The sequence below is a fragment of the Pan paniscus genome, chromosome 2 (genome assembly GCF_029289425.2).
Source record: "Pan paniscus chromosome 2, NHGRI_mPanPan1-v2.0_pri, whole genome shotgun sequence".
Lineage (NCBI taxonomy): Eukaryota > Metazoa > Chordata > Mammalia > Primates > Hominidae > Pan > Pan paniscus.
Genome location: NC_085926.1, coordinates 132,034,061 through 132,053,990, shown reverse-complemented (window position 1 = coordinate 132,053,990; position 19,930 = coordinate 132,034,061). Strand labels below are relative to the sequence as shown.

The 19,930-nt window shown below is 36.0% G+C and overlaps 1 protein-coding gene across 3 annotated transcripts in view; it reads left to right on the top strand.

The window, feature by feature from the left end:
* RYK (receptor like tyrosine kinase) overlaps positions 1–19,930 on the top strand; it is a 160,817-nt gene that overhangs the window by 121,274 nt on the left and 19,613 nt on the right. For all 3 annotated transcript variants that reach the window (XR_008624895.2, XM_063602937.1, XM_055110482.2), the window contains one exon: positions 86–19,930. This exon is cut by the window's right edge and continues 19,613 nt beyond it. The gene's annotated coding sequence lies outside the window, so the exon portion shown is untranslated. The remainder of the gene's footprint in view (positions 1–85) is intronic.

Below are 19,930 nucleotides of genomic sequence, written 5' to 3'. Positions count from 1 at the left end.
GGAGATAATCTTTATTACCCATTAGCAATCATTCCCCATTCTTCTCCCTCACAGACAACCACTAATCTACTTTTTGTCTCTACAGATCTGCCTATTCTGGACATTTCATATCAATGGGATCATACTCTACAGGCGTCCCCAACCCCTGAACCACGAACTGATACTAGTCCAATGGCATGTTAGGAACTGGGCCACACAGCAGGAAGGAACAAAGCTTCATCTGTATTTATAGCTGCTCCCTATCAGTTGCAGCACCACCTGAGCTCCACCTCCCATCAGATCAGCAGCGGCATTAGATTCTCATAAAAACATGATCCCTATTGTGAACCGCACATGCGAGGGATCTAGGCTGCATGCTCCTTATGAGAATCTAAAGCCTGATGATCTGTCACTGTCTCCCATCACCCCAGACTGGGAGTGTCTAGTTGCTGGAAAATAAGCTCAGGGCTCCCACTGATTCTACATTATGGTGAGTTGTACATTGTCATTATATGTTACAGTGTAATAATAATAGAAATAAAGTGCACAATAAATGTAATTTGCTTGAATCCTGAAACCACCCCGCTACACACCACACCATCTGTGGAAAAACTGACTTCCATGAAACCTGTCCCTGGTGGCAGAGATTGGGAATCACTGATACAATATATAACTGCCTTCTTTCTCTTAGCATAATGCTTTTAAGGTTCATCCATTTGTAACATGTATCAGTAACTCATTCCTTTGTATAGCTGAGTAATATTCCTCTGTATGGATCTACTACATTTTGTTTATCCATTCATCATTTGATGGACATTTTGGTTGGTTGTGCTTTTGGCTGTTATGAATAATGCTACTATAAGCATTTACGTATAAGTTCTTTTGTGGACATACGTTTTTATTTCTTTAGGGTAGATATATAGGAATGGAATTTCTGGCTCATGTGGTAACTCTTGGCATTTTGAGGGATTGCCAAAATGTTTTCCAAAGTGGCTGCACCATTTTACATTCCCACTATGTATAAGATTTCCAGTTTACATTCCCACTATGTATAAGGTTTCCAGTTTCTTCACATCCTTGCCAATGCTTGTTATTGGCTTTCTTTTTTTTTTTTCATCATACCCATATGATAGGGGGTATGAAGTGGTATCTTATTGTGGGATTGATTAACATTTCCCCCTAAAATCCCAGCACTTTGGGAGGCTGAGGCAGGAGAATCCCTTGAGTCCAGGAGTTGGAGACCAGCCTGGGCAACATAGTGAAACCCCATCTCTACAAAAAAAATAAAAAAAATTAGCCAGACATGGTGTTGCATGCCTGTGGTTCCAGCTTCTCAGGAGGCTGAGGTGAGAGGATTGCTTGAGCCTAGGAGGTGGAGGTTGCAGTGAGCCATGATTGTACCACTGCACTCCAGCCTAGTTGATGAAGAGAGATCCTGTCTCAAAAAATAAAAAATTTAAAAAATGATCTACATTCCCCTAATAGCTAATAATGATGAGCATCTTTTTCATGTGCTTATGAGCCATTTATATATCTTCAAGAAGTTTCTCTTCAAATCTTTGCCCATTTTTAAATTGGGTTGTCTTTTTATTATTAAGAGTTCTTTATATATTCTGTATAGTAGATTTTTATCAGATATATAATTTGCAAATATTTTTTCAATCTATGTTTGCTTTTCTACTTACTTGATAATGTTCTTTGAAAACAAAAGTTTTAAAATTTGAGGAAGTCCAACTTATCAATCTTCTCTTTTAATAACTGTGTTTTTCATTGTATATAAGAAATCATTGCCTCACCCATGATTGCAAAGATCTACTTCTGTGCTTCCTTCCAAGAATTTTATAGTTTTAGTTCTTAATATTTACATCTGTCATCCAAACTGAGTTAATTTTTTTTTTTTTTTTTTGAGACAGGGTCTCACTTTATGGCCCAGGCTGGAGTGCTGTGATGCAATCATGGCTCACTGCAGCCTCAACTTCCCAGGCTCAAGCACTCCTCCTACCTTAGCCTCCTGGAATTATTTTCCTAATTTCATTTTCAGATTATTTATTGCTAGTGTATAGAGATGAAATTGATTTTTGTACATTGATCTTGTATCCAGCAACTTTGCTAGAGAAGTGTAATTGATTTTTTATACTGAGTTTGGACCCAGCAAATTTGCTGAACTCTCTTATTAATTGTATTACTTTTTCTATAGATTCTTTTAGATTTTCCATATAATAATATTATCTGCAAATAATGACAATCTTGTTTCATCTTTTCCATCAACACATTATATAAAAAAATTACTGTGGCAAAATACACATAACATAAAATTTACTATCTTAACCAGTTTTAAGTGTACACTTAAGTGGTATTAAGTATATTCATATTATTGTGCAGCCAGCATCACCATCCATCTCCAGAACTCTTTTCATCTTGCAAAGCTGAAAATCTACATCCATTAAATAACCCTCCACCATTCATTCTCTCCTCCCTCCATTCCCTGAAAACTACTGTTCTACTTTCTGTCTCTGTAATTTTGACTACTCTAGGTACCTCATATAATTGGAATCATGCAGCATTTGTTGCCCAGGCTGGTCTTGAACTCTTGGCTTCAAGTGATACTCCAACCTTGGCTTCCCAAAGTGCTAGGATTAGAGGGGTGAACCACCTCACCCAGCCTCTGTACTTTTTTTCTATATACTTTTTTCCATTTTTTTTTCTCTATGTTTTTCAGATTGGATAATTTCTACTGACCTATCTTCAAGGTCTCTGCTTTTTCTCTCTGTCCTCTCCATTCTGTTACTAAACCCAGAACAAGGCTTAGTTCTGTTATTGTATTGTTGGTTCTTGTATTGTTTAGCTCCAGACTATCCATGTGGTTCTTTATATCTGCTACTTTTTTGTCGTTGTTGAGACTATCTTCCATTCATTTTAAGAGTGTTTATCCTTACTTTTATAGCATATTATAATAGCTATTTTAAGGTTTTTGTCAGATAATCTTAATATTTATGTCACATTGATGTTGGCATCTGTTGACTGCCTTTTTTCATGAGAGTTGAGATGTTCCAGTTTTTTTGTATGCCAAGTGATTTTGATTGTGTCCTGGCCATTTTCAATATTATGTTATGGAATTCTGAGTCTTATTTAAATTCTCTGGAAAATATTGATACTTTGTTTTTAGGGGCAGTCAACTCAGTTGAGTTCAGGCTGCAGGTTTTAACCAGGCTTCTGTAGTTGGTGGTTTCAAATGAATTCTATTTACAAAACCTTTGCAGGGCTATTCAGATTTGTCCTGCATGTGTGCCACCCAGTGGGCAGTCTGGATCCTGGGAAGCAGTCTATCTCCTAATTTAGTTCTCAAATTTTTTGGTAAGCTGTTTATTGTGGCAAAATACACATAAAATAAAAACCGTGCATGCATAGTTAGAGGTGAACCCAAGATTTCATAAACAACTCTATGGGGTTAATTTCCCAAGTTCCTACCTCTCTGCAATCTCTTTTGTACTTCCTGTTTCCCCGGGATTCCTCATTCTGCTTGTCTGGCTAGGAAACTAACACTAGGGCTTTAGTTATCCTGCTTCCCATAACTGCACCAAAATCTTAGGCCGAGTGGCAGGAGGACAGAAAGAAAACAACAACAACCATAGGAGTTTGCCTCACCCTCTTGGGACACTTTTGGGACCATAGATATTCTAATAAAAGAGTAAGGCTCCTCACTTCAAAGTTTTAGGCTTATCTAAATATCCTTTCCTGGAGTTTTCTATTTATAACCTTTGCCTTTTTTTCTATTGGGTGGCTTATTTCTTTTGTCTCTTATTTTCACTGCAGTTCATTATATATTCTGAATGTTATTTATTGTCTAGCATGTATTTGTACTTATGCAAATATTTTCAGTCTATGATTAGTTTTTTTTTTTAACTTAGTGTTATGGTCAAATTTTTCAGTTTTTTTCTTTTTGTGGTTTTTGCACTATGTCCTAAGAACTCCTCCTTCTCTGCTGATTATAAACACAGCCTAACTTTTCTCCCTGTACTTTCATACATGTTTTATTTGTTTTATATTTAGCTTTTTAATCTACCCACAATTTATATTTGTGAGGAGAAAAGGTAAGTTGATTCTGTTTTGTCCTTCTACAATAGATAGCTATTTCTCCCCAAATCATTGACTGAATATTCCATCCTTTTAAAAACTCATTTGCAATGCTGCTTTTACTATACTCAATTTCCATACATGTATGAGTTTTATTATCTATTTTGTATTTAGTTTATCTACTTATTTATACCCAAATCAGTACCATGTAGTTATAATTATAGTTTGATAGTATACTTTTTAATATTATAGAATATATTCCTCTCTTACTGCTTTTTTCTTTTCTTTTCAAATAATTTTGGCTATTCTTGCACATTTTCTTTTTCAGATGAATTTTGGAATCTCTTATAAAATTCATTTAAACATTTCTATTGTAATTGTAGATAATAATTACATTTTAGAGAATTGACATGTTAACAATTAGAATCATCCTATTCAGTATCACAGCATATTTTCCCATTATAATGAACTTTTGAATGTTCTCCAAAATTTTATTGTTTGCTTTATATAGGTCTTTAATAATTCCAAATTTTATTATTAGCTATTGTTATATTATACTAAGACATTATGAACCTAGAAATAGAAATTTTATAGATTTTTGAAAAAATGAATGGGGATTTAAAAAGTCGTTGCCCTAAAATTGGTTTTGCTGATATAAAAGTAAATAACTGACTCTTAAATTTGATACTAAGCTCCCTCGCTATACTCTCTTACTTGTCCTAACAATTTAACAGTTGGTTTTATAGAATTTTCAATGTATATGGTTATGTTGCCAACAGATAACAGTTTTGTCTGTTTATATGTTGTCTGGATTTATATGTTATTTCTTTTTTCTCTCTTGGCAAATACATTCAGGACAATCTTTAATATTGGCAGTGATAACTTTCATCCTGGCATTGTTCTTTACATTAGTGGGAACACTTCCACGGTTTCACCACTTACTATGATGTCTTCTGTAGTTTTCTGGGAAATCCCTTTTTTTTTTTTTTCCAATTTCATCATTCTTACTATCATAAAGTTTCCATCAGAAACAGATTTTGAATTTTAAAAATGTTCTTACGGGAGAGGGATCGAGATGGCTGCTAGACGCAGGTAGTACGTACCTCCTCTAAGGAGAGGAAGCAGAATAGTACAATACTCACATTTCAAGCAGAGCATCTAGAAGAGAATGCTAGGATTCACCAGAGAAGAGTTAGGAATCACCAGAAGTAAGGAGAGGGTTGGAGGCAGGCAGCTTGCCTGGCAGAGGACTGACAGAATCGTGAGAGGCTCCTGGATGCAGGGAAGCAATAAGACGGAAACCCCCAGGGCTTGGCTTTTACAATCTTGGCCACAGGAGAAACCCACTATGAAATTGGGCGTAACATAAGGAGCTGCCTAAAGATTGCAGAGAGATGTTGCTCCAGAGAGGGAACTCTCACAGGCATCTGAGCCCTGAGCAGCCTCAGCTGGGTGCCATTTTGAGAGCTTAGATACGGGGGATCTACATATGATGGCTGTTGCCACTGCATTGCTCCAAGGAGGGTGTGAGGGAAACTAGGCACTCCCATGCACCATTGGGAGGGTCTCCATCACCCTACTGAGGCTGCTGTTGAGAATGGAATGTGAGCAGACTGCACTCCTTGCAGCTGCTTGTTTGGGAGGGACCCCGCCTTCTCTAGTCTCAGGCCCAAGGTGCCACCTTGAGGGTTTGACACTGGGCTGTGCCTCGCCCTCAGGCTGAGTTCAGGCTTACCTGGCAGTAACTGTTGCCTGGCCAAGGAGGGTTGGGGAAACCAGGCCCTCCTATGCACACCTAGGACAAAACCCACTGCCCTACAATAGGCGGCTGTGAAACTGAGACACGAGTGGTACTGCGCTTTCACAGCTTCTTGCTTCTGCTGTTTGCCTGAGAGAAGCCCCGCCCTCTCTGGTCACAAGCCCACAGCTGACACCATTTTGAGAGTTTAACGTTGGGCTATGCCCTGCCCTCAGGCAGAGTTCAAGTTGATGAAACTGCAGCTGCCACCCATCTGAGGAGGGACAAGAAAACCAAGCTCTCCTACATGTTCCTAGGACAATACCCACCACCCTGCTATAGGCTGCTGTGAGACTGAGACTTGAGTGGGACACACTGTCCACAGCGTCTAGCCCATGCTACCCACCCTATCTGTTCAGAAACTCATAGGTGGCACCATTTTGAGTTTAATGAGTTTAATGAGTTTAAGGATGGGCCCATCCTTGAGCTGAGTTATAAGCGATGTACTGCAGCTGCCACCCAGCTGGGAAAGGGACAGGAGAGATTAAGCTCTCCTAAGAACATTCAGGACAATATCCACTGCCCTGCTGCAGGAGGCTGAGGACCTGGGGACTAGCCCACCCAACCCATAACAGCTTCCAGCAACAACACAGACTGCTTGGATCCAAGTTGGATGTTCCACCACCACTACTGTCACCACCCACACAACACCAGCTGCCCATTGGACTGAGAACCCACCCACACACCTGGCCCACCACTGTCACTACCAACTTCTAAACAAGCCGCCTGGAGGCCCAAGAATCAGCTCTCTAGAACCCACTAATACTGGAGCCAGTGCAAGTTGCTCTGGAGCCTACAAACAGTCACATTCACCCCACTGCTGCTGCTGTTGGGTGAAGACTAGTTCAGTTGTCATTGAAGTCCCCAGAAAATTTCACCACAACCTCAGCTAATCACTGTTCCTGAAGCCACCAAGGAAGTCACAGATACCACAGACCCTGTGTGCTGCCAGAGAAGTCATACTAAGATCACATTATCACAGGCACCCAAAATCAAAGCCAAAGTATCATCATATTCAACCAACTACATACATACGTGTTCAGGAAAAATTTCTACCCTATGAAAGCAATTTCAAAAGCTGGAACAAAAGACTGCTACACCAGATGTGCAGATATCAATGGAAGGACACAGGAAACATGAAAAAACAGGGAAATATGACAGCACCAATTTACTACAACAATTGTCCAGCAATAGATCTTAATAAAAAAGCATTTCTCAAAATGCCAGGTAAATAATTCAAACCACTGATTTTAAAGAAGCTTAATGGGATGCAAGAGAAATCTGAAAATCAATACAAAGCAATCAGAATATAAATTCAAGATATGAATGAGAAATTTACCAATAAATTATCTCTTTTTAAAAAAAGTGGAAATTTTGGAATTAAAAAATTCATTGAAGGAAATATAAAATACACTTAAAACCTTAGTAATAAACTAGACCAGAAGAAAGAATGTCACAACTTGAAGACAAATCTTTCGAAATAATCTAGTCGGAGAAAAATAAGGAAGAAAAGAATAAAAAAGAATGAACAAAGCCTTTGAGATGTCTAGGACTGCATGCAGTGACCAAACTAATGAATTATTGGTATTCCAAATGGGGAAGAGAGATCAAAAAGTTTAGGAAATCTATTTAAGGAAGTAATTGATGAAAACTTCCAAAGTCTAACAAGACAGACATCCAGATACACAAGGCCTAGGAATCCCCAGGCAAATACATTGCAAAAAGGACTTCACCATGCAATATTATATTCAGAATGTCTAGAGTTAAAGTGAAAGAAAGAGTTTTAAATTACAAAAAGAAAAGCACCTAGTCACCTATAAAGACAACCTCATCAGACTCACAGTGGACTTTTCAGCAGTAACCTCACAGGCCAGAAGAGAATGGGATGGCATTTTCAAAGTGCTGAAAGAAAAAAAAAAAAATCAGCAAAGAACTTTATACCCTGCCAGAATAAGCTTCGTAAATGAAGGGGAAAAAAAGTCTTTCCCAGACAAGCAAATGCTGAGGGAATTTGTCACCACTAGAGAGGCCCTACAGGAAATGCTTAAAGGGGTCTAAAACATGGAAATTAAAGGTCAATGTTCACCATTATGAAAACACATAATATAAAACTCACAGTTCTTATAAAACAACTACAATAAGGAGGAAGAGAAAGGAATTAAATGGCAACATGACCAAATTTCATTAAACCACAAAGGCAAAAAGAGAAAAAAAATGAAACAAGCATTTATAAAACAACTTGAAAACAATTAATGATATGACAAGAATAAAGCCTCACATATCAAGATTAACCTTGATTGTAAATAGATTAAATGCTTACTTAAAAGATAGAAATGGGCAGAATGTATTTTTTAAAAATAATAATGCAACTATATACTGCCTACCAGAAACTCACCCTACCCATAAAGACATATATAGACAAAGTAAAGGGGTAGAAAAAGATATTCCACACAAATGGAAACCAAAAGCAAGCAGGAGTAGCTATACTTACAGATAAAACAGACTTTAAATTAAATATGGCAATAAAAGACAAAGAAAATCATTATATAATGATAAAGGTATCAATTCAGCAAGAGGATATAACAATCATATATATGTGTATGTGTTGGATGTATATATCTCCAACATCAGAGCACCCAAATTCACAAAACAAGTGTTACTAGACCTAAAGAAAGAGATAAACAGCAATCAAATAATAGTAGGGGACTTCAACATCCCACTCACAACACTAAACAGATCATCAAGACAGAGAGTTAATGAAGAAACATTGGACTTAAATTAGACTTGAGACCAAATAGACTTAACAGTCATTTACAGAACATTCTACCCAACAATTACAGAATATACATTCTTTTCATCAGCCCATGTAACATTCTGCAAGATAGACCACATGTTAGGCCACAAAACAAGTCTTAAGAAATTTTTTAAATCATAATTATGTCAAGTATCTCCTCAGACCACAGGGGGATAAAGGTAGAAATCAATACCAAGAGGAACTTCAGAAACTATACAAATACATGAAACTTAGACAGCATGCGCCTGAACTGTCTCTGAGTCAATGAAGAAATTAGGATGGAAATTTAAAAAATTGAAACGAATGAAAATGGAAACACAATATACCAAAACCTCTGGGACAAAGCAAAAGCAGTGCTAAGAGGGAATTTTATGACATTAAATGCCTATATCAAATAAGTAGAAAGAGCATGAATTAACAACCAAACATTGCACCTCAAGGAACTAGAGGAACAAGTACAAACCCAAAGATAGCAGAGGAAAAGAAATAACAAAGATCAGAGCAGAACTAAATGAAGTAGAGACCAAAAAACAATACAAGGGATCGACAAAATGAAAAGTTGGTTCTTCAAAAAGGTAAACAAATTGATAAACCACTACCTAGACTAACCAAGAAAAGAAGAGAGAAGATCCAAATAAACACAATCAGAATTGGAAAAGGAGACATTCCAACTGATATCACAGAAATACAAAATACCACCAGAGACGATTATGAACAATGATACACTCACAAACTAGATAATCTAGAGAAAATGGATAAATTCCTGGAAATGTACAACATCCTGAGATTGAACCAGGAAGAAATAGAACTCCTGAAAAGACCAATAATGAGTAGAAAGATTGAATCAGTAACAGAAAAATTTCCTCACACAAAAAAAGCCTGGGACCAGATGGATTCACAACTGAATTCTACCAAATATACAAAGAGCTAATACCAATCTTCCTGAATCTATACTAATAAATCAGGGAGGATAGGTTTCTCCCTAACTCATTCTATGAAGCCAGTATCACTCTGATACCAAAACCAGACAAGAACACAACACAAATAGAAAACTACAGACCAGTAACCCTGATGAACATCAATGCAAATATCCTCAACAAAATACTATCAGGTGGGATTTATCCCAGGGATGCAAGGATGGTTCAACATACATGAATAAATAAATGTGATACATCACACAAACAGAATTAAGGACAAAAACTACATGATCATCTCAGTAGATGCAGAAAACGCTTTTGATAAAATTCAGCATCTTTTCATGATAAAAATCCTCGACAACCTAGGCATAGAAGGAATATACCTCATTATAATACAGGCAATATATGACAAACACACAGCTGACATTATACTTAATGGGAAAAGTTGAAAGCATTTCCTCTAAGAACTGGAACAAGACAAAGAAGCTCACTTTTACCACTCTTATTCAACATAGTACTGGAAGCACTTGCCAGAGAAATCAGGCAAGAGGAAATAAAAGCCATCTAAATTGGAAAAGAGGAAGTAAAATTATCCCTGTTCACTGATGATCTTATATCTAGAAAAGCCTAAAGACTTCACCAAAAAAAACCTCTTAAATTTCACAAATGAATTTAGTGAAGTTTCATGATACAAAAGTAGTATAAAGAAATCAGTAGTATTTCTATATACCAATAATAATCTAGCTGAGGACCAAATCAAGAAGGCAATCCCGCCTACAGTAGCTACAAAATATAATAAAATACCTAGGAATATATTTAACCAAGGAGGTGAAAGATCTTTATAAGGAGAACTAAAAAACACTGATGAAAGAAATCATAGATGACATAAACAAATGGAAAAACATCCAATGCTCATGGATTGGAAGAATCAATATAATGAAAATGGCCATACTGTCCAGAGCAATCTGCAAATTCAAAACAATCCTATCAAATTACCAACATCATTTTTCACAGAATTAGAAAAAACAATTCTAAAACTTATATGGAACCAAAAAAGAGCCCAAATAGCCAATGGAATCCTAAACAAAAAGAACAAAGCTGGAGGCATCACATTACCTGACTTCAAATTATACTACAAGGCTGTAGTAACCAAGACAGCACGGTACTCATATAAAAATAGATGCACAAATTAATGGAACAGAATAGAGAACCCAGAAATAAATAAAGCCACACACCTACAACCAATTGATCTTCAACAAAGTCAACAAAAATGTACACTAGAGAAAGGACACCCTAAGTAATAAATGCTGCTGGGAAAATTGGATAACCATATGCAGAAGAGTAAAACTGGACCGATACCTCTCATCATATACAAAAATTAACTCAAGATGGATTAAAGACCTAAATGTAAGACCTGAAAGTATAAAAATCCTAGCAGAAAACCTAGAGAAAACTTACGGACATTGGCCTAGGCAAAGAATTTATGACCAAGTCCTCAAAAGCAAACACAACACAACAAAAATAAACAAATGGGACTTAATTAAACTAAAATGCTTCTGGATAGCAACAGAAACAATCTACAGAGTAAACAGACAACCTGCAGAATGGAAACAAATTTTGCCAACTATGCATCTGACAAAGGGCTAATATCCAGAATCTAAAATGAATTCAAACAGCTCAAGAAGAAAAAAACCAAATCATCCCATTAAAAAGTAATCACAGGACATGAACATACATTGTTCAAAAGAAGACATACAAGTGGCCAAAAAACATTTAAAAATGCTCAACATCAATAATCACCAGAGAAATGCAAATTAAAACCATAATGAGATACTGTCTTACACCAGTCAGAATGGTGATTATTAAAAAGTCAAAAAACAACAGATGTTGGTGAGGATGCTGAGAAAAAGGAATGCTTATACATTGCTGGTGGGAATATAAATTAGTACAAGCTTTGTGGAAAACAGTATGGAGACATTTTAAAGAACCAAAAATAGAACTACCATTCAATCCAGCAATCTCACTACTGAATATATACCCAAAGGGAAAGAAATCATAGTATCAGAAAGATATCTCCTCTCATGTTTATTGCAGCAAAGATATCACCCTAAGTGTCTATCAATGGAGGATTAAAGAAAATGTGGTATTATGTATTATGGAATACTATTCCGCCATAAAAAAGAATGAAATCATGTCTTTTGCAGCAACATGGATACAACTGGAGGCGATTATCACAACTGAAATAACTCAGAAACAGAAAGTCAAATACCTCACATTCTCACTTTTAAATGAGAGCTAAATAGTAGGTTCACACGGATATGCAGAGTGGAATAGACACTGGAGACTCCAAAATGTAGGAGGTTTGGAGGGGGATGAGGGTTGAAAAACTACCTGTTGGATACAGTGTTCACTATTCAGGTGATGGGGTACACTAAAAACCCAGACATCACCATTATGCAATATATGTATGTAAAAATCTGCACTCATATCTCCTACATATATAAAAATTGAAATAAAAATGAACTTAAAAAATTTTTAAATAAACAAGTTTTATGGGTTTTTTTTTTTTTTTTGAGACAGAATGTTGCTCTGTCACCCAGGCTGGAGTGCAGTGGTGCAATCTTGACTCACTGCAACCTCCACCTCCTGGGTTCAAGCAATTCTCCTGCCTCAGCCTCCCAAGTAGCTGGGATTACAGGCACCCACCACCATGCCCGGCTAATTTTTGTATTTTTAATAGAGATGGGGTTTTGCCATGTTGGCCAGGCTGGTCTTGAACTCCTGACCTCGTGATCTGCCTGCCTCGGCCTCCCAAAGTGTTTATTTTTAAAATAAACAACTTTTTTAAAAAAAGAAACCCACCAATAAAAAGTAAATGTAAAAAAATAAATAAAACAAGCTTACAGCATCTATTGAGAAGAGCACTTCCTCTTTATTCTTCTATCTCTTAATAGAGTAAGTTGATTTTTAAATTATTTAATTTTGAACCACTTATATATTTCTGGAGTAACTCTACTTGGTCATAATTTATTTTTTATTTTTATATAATCCCAGATTTTATTTCTTAACAATTAAAACATTTAATCTAAGTTCATAAGTGCACTTACTCTATGCTCATGTTCTATTGAACTACACTTGCTATTTTTGGTTTCAGGGTTATATAGGTAGAGCATCCCAAATCTAAAAACCCCAAATCCAAAATCTGAAACTTTTTGAGTACTATCAGGACCCACAAAGGAAATGCTCATTGGAGCTGAAAGATTTTGGATTTGGGGATTCAGAATGCTTAAGCAGTATAATGCAAATATTCCAAAATCCCAAATCCAAAATGCTTCTGGTTCCAAGCATTCTGGATAAGGGATATTCAAGCTGTATTGAGAAATTTGAAACATTTTAAATAACTTTGTAAGCTCATAGTTATTGTCATCTGTTGTTTTGAGTTTGGTAGATTTTTCTCTGTGTAGTGAGCCTAGTGCTTTTTGTAGAGGGAAAGAGCTGAAGGATAATAAATTTTTATTATTTATGTTTTTTAAATTAAAGTATAATTTAAAGATTTTAGGGGTTTATTTTGATGAGTTTTAACAAGTATATATACACTTGTGTAATTATTACTCAAAATGTTTTCCAAAAAGGTTTACTCATTGATTTTGATATATGATCATACTTAGAATACTTTAATAATTTTTAAATATTTTTATCTTTACAAATTATGTTTCATATCTTGTTCTTGATACTGTTTTTAAAATTGTTTTCTCATTTTTTTCCTTTGGTCATAGTAGCTAAAGATTTGTCTTTTATTATTGGTCTTTTTAAAACAACCAGTTTTTAGTTTTATTGAGCATTTCTGTTTTTAAATTTTTTCTTTTTAATTTGTTTCTGCTTTTATTCACTTTAGTATGTTTCTTCTATTATATTGGGTTTATGTTATTATTTCTTTTTTAGCTTTTTTATTGAGTTTAGAGCCTAGTTCATTGATTTTCAAACTTTCTTTCTAATCAGTGCATTTAAGACTACAAATTTTCCTTTCAATATATTTTGGCTGCAAATCATAGGTTTTATAATCTTGTGAGTGCTCTCATTTTTATTCATTTGTAAATAATTTTTTTCAATTGAAGCAAAAAACATGTACATAAAGTGTATCATCTTAACCATTTTCAAATGTACAGTTAGTAGTGTTAAGTATATTGACATTGTTTTGAAACAGATCTCCGGAACTTTTTTTATCTTGCAAATTTGAAACTCTATACTCATTAAACAATTCCCCTTTTTCCTCTCCCCACAGCTCCAGGTAATCACCATCCTACATTCTTTTTCTTTAAATTTGACTACTTTAGATACCTCATATAAATGGAATCATACAGAATTTGTGCTTTTGTGACTGGTTTATTCTACTTCGTACAATTTCCTCAAGTTTCATTTGTGTTTTTAGCATATGACAGAATTTTCTTCTTTTTTAAGGCTGAAAAATATTGTGTATATTACTACATTTGTTTATCTATTCATCCACTGGGCTGTTTCCACTTCTTGACTATTGCGAATAGTGCTGCTATGAACCTGAGTGTGCAAATATCCCTTTAAATTATGCTTTCTTTTTTTTTTTTTTTTAGACAGCATCTGGCTCTGTCGCCCAGGCTGGAGTACAGTAGTGCAATCTCAGCTCACTGCAGCCTCTGCCTCCTGGGTTCCAGTGATTCTCCTGCCTCAGCCTCCTGGGTAACTGGGATTACAGGCGCATGCCACCACACTGGGTGAATTTTTGTATTTTTAGCAGAGATGGGGTTTCACCATGTTGGCCAGGCTGGTCTCGAACTCCTGACCTCAGGTGATCTGCCTGCCTCGGCCTCCCAATCAATTATTTTGACCTGTACCCAGAAGTAGGATTCTTGGATCATATGGTAATTCTATTTTTAATTTTTTGAGGAACGGTCACACTCTTTCCATAGTGTTTAGACCAGTTTACAATCCCGCCAACAGTGCACAAAGGTTTCAATTTCTCTGTATCCTAACCAAAACTTATTTCCTGTGTTTTTCATAGTTGCTATCCTAATGGGTGTGAGGTAATATTTCATTGTTTTGATTTACATTTCTTTTTAATTTAAAATATTTATTTGTCAAATAAATGTTGAATATATTCAAGGTATATAATGTATGATTTGATATATGTATATATTATATAATAATTACCACAATCAAATTAACAAATCTATCACTATACATGCTGTACATTAGATCCCTAGAACCTATAAATCTTATAGCTGAAAAGTTATACCCTTTGACCAACATTTCCCCATTTCCCCTGACCCCTATCCCCTGGCAACGACTGTTCTACTCTCTGTTCCCATGAGTTCAACTTTTTTATAGATCACATATGCTGTGATTTTGATGTGTTTTGTCCCCCACCAAAACTCATGTTGAAATTTGATTTTCAATGTGGCAGCATTGGGAAGTTGGACCCTACAGGGTGTTGTTAGATCATGAAAACAGATCTCTCATTAATAGATTAATGCAATCTCTTGACAGTGAGTTCTTGTCTTTGTGGGACTGGGTTAGTCACCTCAAGAATGGGTTGTTCCTTCTCACATTTGGTCTCTTTGTACATACCCACTTCCTCTTCTATTTTCTACCATGATTTGATGCAGCATGAGACCCTCACCAGATAGGCTACCCAATCTTGGACTTTACAACTAGACCCAAATAAACCTCTTCACTTCATAATTTACCCAGTCTCAGGTATTCTCTTATAGCATCACCACTTATATGTTACAAGACAACATATTAAGATCATACAATATTTGTCTTTCTGTATCTGGCTTATTTCACCTAACATATAATGTCCTTCAATTTCATTCATGTTGCAAATTACTGGATTTCTTTTTTATGGCTGAAAAATATTTCATTGTATATTTGTACCACAATTTTAAGATCTGTTCACCTGTCAGTGGACAATTAGATTATTTCCATATGTTGGCAATTGTAAATAATGCTGCAGTGAATGGGGGTGGGGGTGGAGGTGCATATAATCTCTTTGAGATCCTGATTTCATTTCCTTTGGCTATATACCCAGAAGTGGGGTTACTGGATCATATGGTAGTTCTAATTTTAATTTTTTTGAGGCACCTCCGTACTGTTTTTCATAATGGCTCTACCATTTTACATTTCCACCAACAGCGTAAAGCGTTTCAGTTTCTCTGTTCCTTTGCTTTCAGTCTGTGTGTATACCTTAAGGCTAAAGTGAGTCTCCTTAGGCAGCATATGGTTGGAATTTTTAAAAAAATCCATTTGGCCATTCTCTGTCTTTTGATTGGATAATTTGATCCACTTACATTTAAAATAATTTTATATGTGAGGACTTACTATTGTTGTTTTGTTGTTGAAAACTTTTACCTGTTCACTTAAATGAAGTATTTTACAGCTTTTCTTTGGCATACCCAAATTGCCAGTATCACTAATCTTGCACTTTGGGACCATTATTAAGTAACATACAGGGTACTCAAATACACACACTGTGATATTGCAAGAGGCAATCTGATAACTGAGATGGCTACTAAGTGACTAATGAATGGGTAGCACATATAGTGTAGATACACTGGACAAAGAGATAATTTATGTCCCAGGTGGGATAGAGTGGGACAGCATAAGATTTCATCATGCTACTCAGAAAAATGTGCAATTTAAAACTTATAAATTGTCCATATCTGGAGTTTTCCATTTAATATTTTTAAACCACTGTTGATTATAGGTAACTAAAACCACAGAAAGCAAAACCTTAAATAAGGGGGGAATACTATATGGTATAAGAGCCCAACTTTATTCCTTTGCATGCAGATATCCAGTTTTCCCAGAATTATTCATTGAAGAGACTTCTTTTTCCATTGAGTGTGGCCTTAGCACACTTGTTGAAGATCATTTAACTTTATGTGCAAGGGTTTATTTCTGGGATCTCTATTCTGTTTATTAGTCTATTTTGTCTTTATGGCAGTACCATTAGTCTATTTGTCTTTATGACAGACTATTCTATTCATTGGTCTATTTGTCTTTATATCAGTATGGCAGTACACTTTTTGTTATTATTTTGCTTTGTCATAGTTTGAAATCAGGAAGTGTGAGTGCTCCAACTTTTTTTTTTCCTTTTTCAAAATTCTTTTGGCTATTCAGGGTTCCTTGAGATTCTGTATGAATTTTAGGATAATGTTTTATATATCTGTAAAAACAAAACTATTGGGACTTTGATAAGATTTGTTTTGAGTCTGTAGATCGCTTTGGGTAGTGTGGACATTTTTTTAAAATTAAGTTTTCCTACCCAAAAACATAAGATGTTTTTCATTTATTTGTGTTTTCTTTAATTTCTTTCAGCAATGTTTTGTAATTTTTAGTGTATAAGTCTTTCACCTCCTTGCTTAGGCTTATTTCTAAGTATTTTATTTTTTTGATGCCATTGTAAATGGAATGGTTTGCTTAATTTCCTTTTGGATTGTTCATTATCAGTGTATAGAAACACAACTGATTTTTGTATGTTGATTTTGTATCCTGGAACTTTGCTGAATTAGCTTACTAGTTCTAATAGATTTTTTTTAGTGGAATCTTTCAGGTTTTTTGCATATAATATCATATCATCTGCAAACAGACAGTTTAACTTCTTCCTTTCCAATTTGGATGCCATTTTTTCTTTTTCTTATCTAATTGTTCTGGAGATGACTTCTCATACTATGTCAAATAGAAGTCGTGAGAGTGGGCACCTTTGTCTTTTTCCTGATGTTAGAGGAAAAACTTCTAGTCTTTTGCCATTGGGTATGATGTTTACTGTGAGTTTTTCATAAATGCCCTTTATTATGTTGAGGTATTTTCCTTTTATTCCTAGTTTGGTGAATTATTTGAATCATGAAAGGATATTAAATATTTTCAAATGCTTTTTCTGCAACTATTGAGATGATCATATGATTTTATCCTTCATTCTGCTAATATGGTGCATCACATTTATTGATTGGTATGTGTTAAACCATCCTTCCATCTCAGTGATAAATCCCACTTAATCATGGCATATGATCATTTTAATGTGCTGTTGTGTTCAGTTTGATAGTATTTGCCAAGGATTTTTGCAACAATATTCATCGGGGATAGTGATCCGTAGTTTTCTCATAGTGTCTTTGTCTGACTTTGGTATCAGGTTAATGCTGGCTTTATAGAATGAGCTTGTAAGAGTTCCTCCCTCTTCAATTCATTGAAAGAGTTTCCAGAGGATTGATGCCAATTCTTTAAATGTTTGCTAGAATTCTTCACTGAAGCCATCTGGTATTGGGAAGTTTTGGGAGTTTTTTGATTTACTCATTTAATCTCTTTATTCTTTATTGGTCTGATTAAATTTTGTTTCTTTATGATTCTGTCTTGGTGGTTTGTGTGTTTCTAGGAATTTATCCATTTCTTCTAGGTTATCCAATTTCTTCATGTATAATTGTTCATAATATTCCCTAATAATTTTTTTTATTTCTGTGGCAATGGTTGTAATGTCTCCCTTTAACTTCTGATTTTAGTGATTTGAGTCTTCTCTCTTTTTCTTAATCTAGTTAAGTTTTGTCAATTTTGTTGATCTTTCAAAAAACCAACTCATTTTCTTCCTTTGCTGGCTTTGGGTTTAGTGTGTTCTTCATTTTAGTTTCTTAAGGTATATAATTAGGCTTTCTGAATTGAGATCTTTCTTCTTTTTAATATACATGTTTACAGCTATGAAATTCCCTCATAGCACTTTCACTGCATTCCATAAGTGTTGGTATGTTGTGTTCTTATTTTTAATAGTTTCTAATTTCTCTTTTGACCTTGTCTTTGACACATTGGTTGTTTAAGAGTGTGTGAATTTTCACATTTGTGGACTTACTGTTTTCCTTGTTCTATTGACTTCTAGTTTCATTCCGTTGTGTTTAAAAAGATGCCTTGTGTGATTTCAACCTTCTTGAATTTGTTAAGATTTGTTTTGTGGCCTATTACGTGATCTATGTTGGAGAATGTTCTATGTACACTTGAGAATAATGTATATTCTGTTTTTGTTGGGTAAATGTTCTGTATATGACAGTCATTATAAATTCTTTGTCAGGCAACTCATAGATGTGCTTTCCTTTAGGCTTTTTGGGAGAGGTTTATTTTGTTACTTTGATTGGGCCATGTTTCCCTGTTTCTTTGTGTGTCTTGTAATTTTTTGCTGCGATTTGGGCATTTAAAAAAAACAAACACCTCTTCCAGGCTTTGTATCAGCATCAGGCAGAGGAAGGTCTTCATCATTCAGCCCAGCTGGACCTCTCAAAGAATTTCTGATCTCTTGCTATTCCTGGTATCTACCTGTAGAGCTATAGCTCTAATGTGATGCTTGCCTCTGTTTACAGTGGTTTCCAAAATCTTGCTCCAGTTTGTCAGCACTCTGAGTCAGGTGAGACAGAAACCAGTCCCTTGGGCAGGCCCAGAAAAGCTATAATATTGGACATATGTTCTGATCTATTTTTTTTTTTTTCAGATGGAGTCTCGCTCTGTCACCCAGGCTAGAGTGCAGTGGCTTGATCTCGGCTCACTGCAGCCTCCGCCTCTTCTGTTCAAGTGATTCTCCTGCCTCAGCCTCCCAAGTAGCTGAGACTACAGGAGTATGCCACCACACCCGGCTAATTTTTTTGTATTTTTAGTAGAGATAGGGTTTCACCATGTTGGTCAGGCTGGTCTCAAACTCCTGACCTCCAATGATCTGCCCGCCTCAGCCTCCCAAAGTGCTGGGATTACAGGCTTGAGCCACCATACCCAGCCCTGATCTTTTGTTTTTATTCTAAGGGAGGAGCTCTTGTATGGTGACAGTTGAGGGGGATTCCTCCTGCTTGCTCTGTGCTATGCAGGGGGAAGGGCATGAATAGCCCACCAAACACTGCAAATTTCCTACAGCTTTCACTGGAATCCCTTTTTGATTTTACAATGGCGTGGGTGCTGTAGCTTTTCAGTTGGTCTCTGGAGTTCTCACAGAGGTATTCTGTTTCATATATTGTTGATAACTCAGTATATCTGTGTGGGAAAGAGGGTCTGTAGCTTCCTAGCCTATCATCTTGCTGATGTCACTTTCCTCATTTCTAAATAGTTTAAGGTATGACTTTGATTGAATGTTCTTATAAACCTCAAATAATTTAGGAAATTGAATTCTTGGCTGGGCGCGGTGTCTCATGCCTGTCATCCCAGCACTTTGGGAGGCGGAGGCAGGCAGATCACGAGGTCAGGAAATCGAGACTATCCTGGCTAACATGGTGAAACCCTGTCTCTACTAAAAATACAAAACATTATCCAGGTGTGGTGCCACATGCCTGTAGTCCCAGCTACTTGGGAGGCTGAGGCAGGAGAATCCCTTGA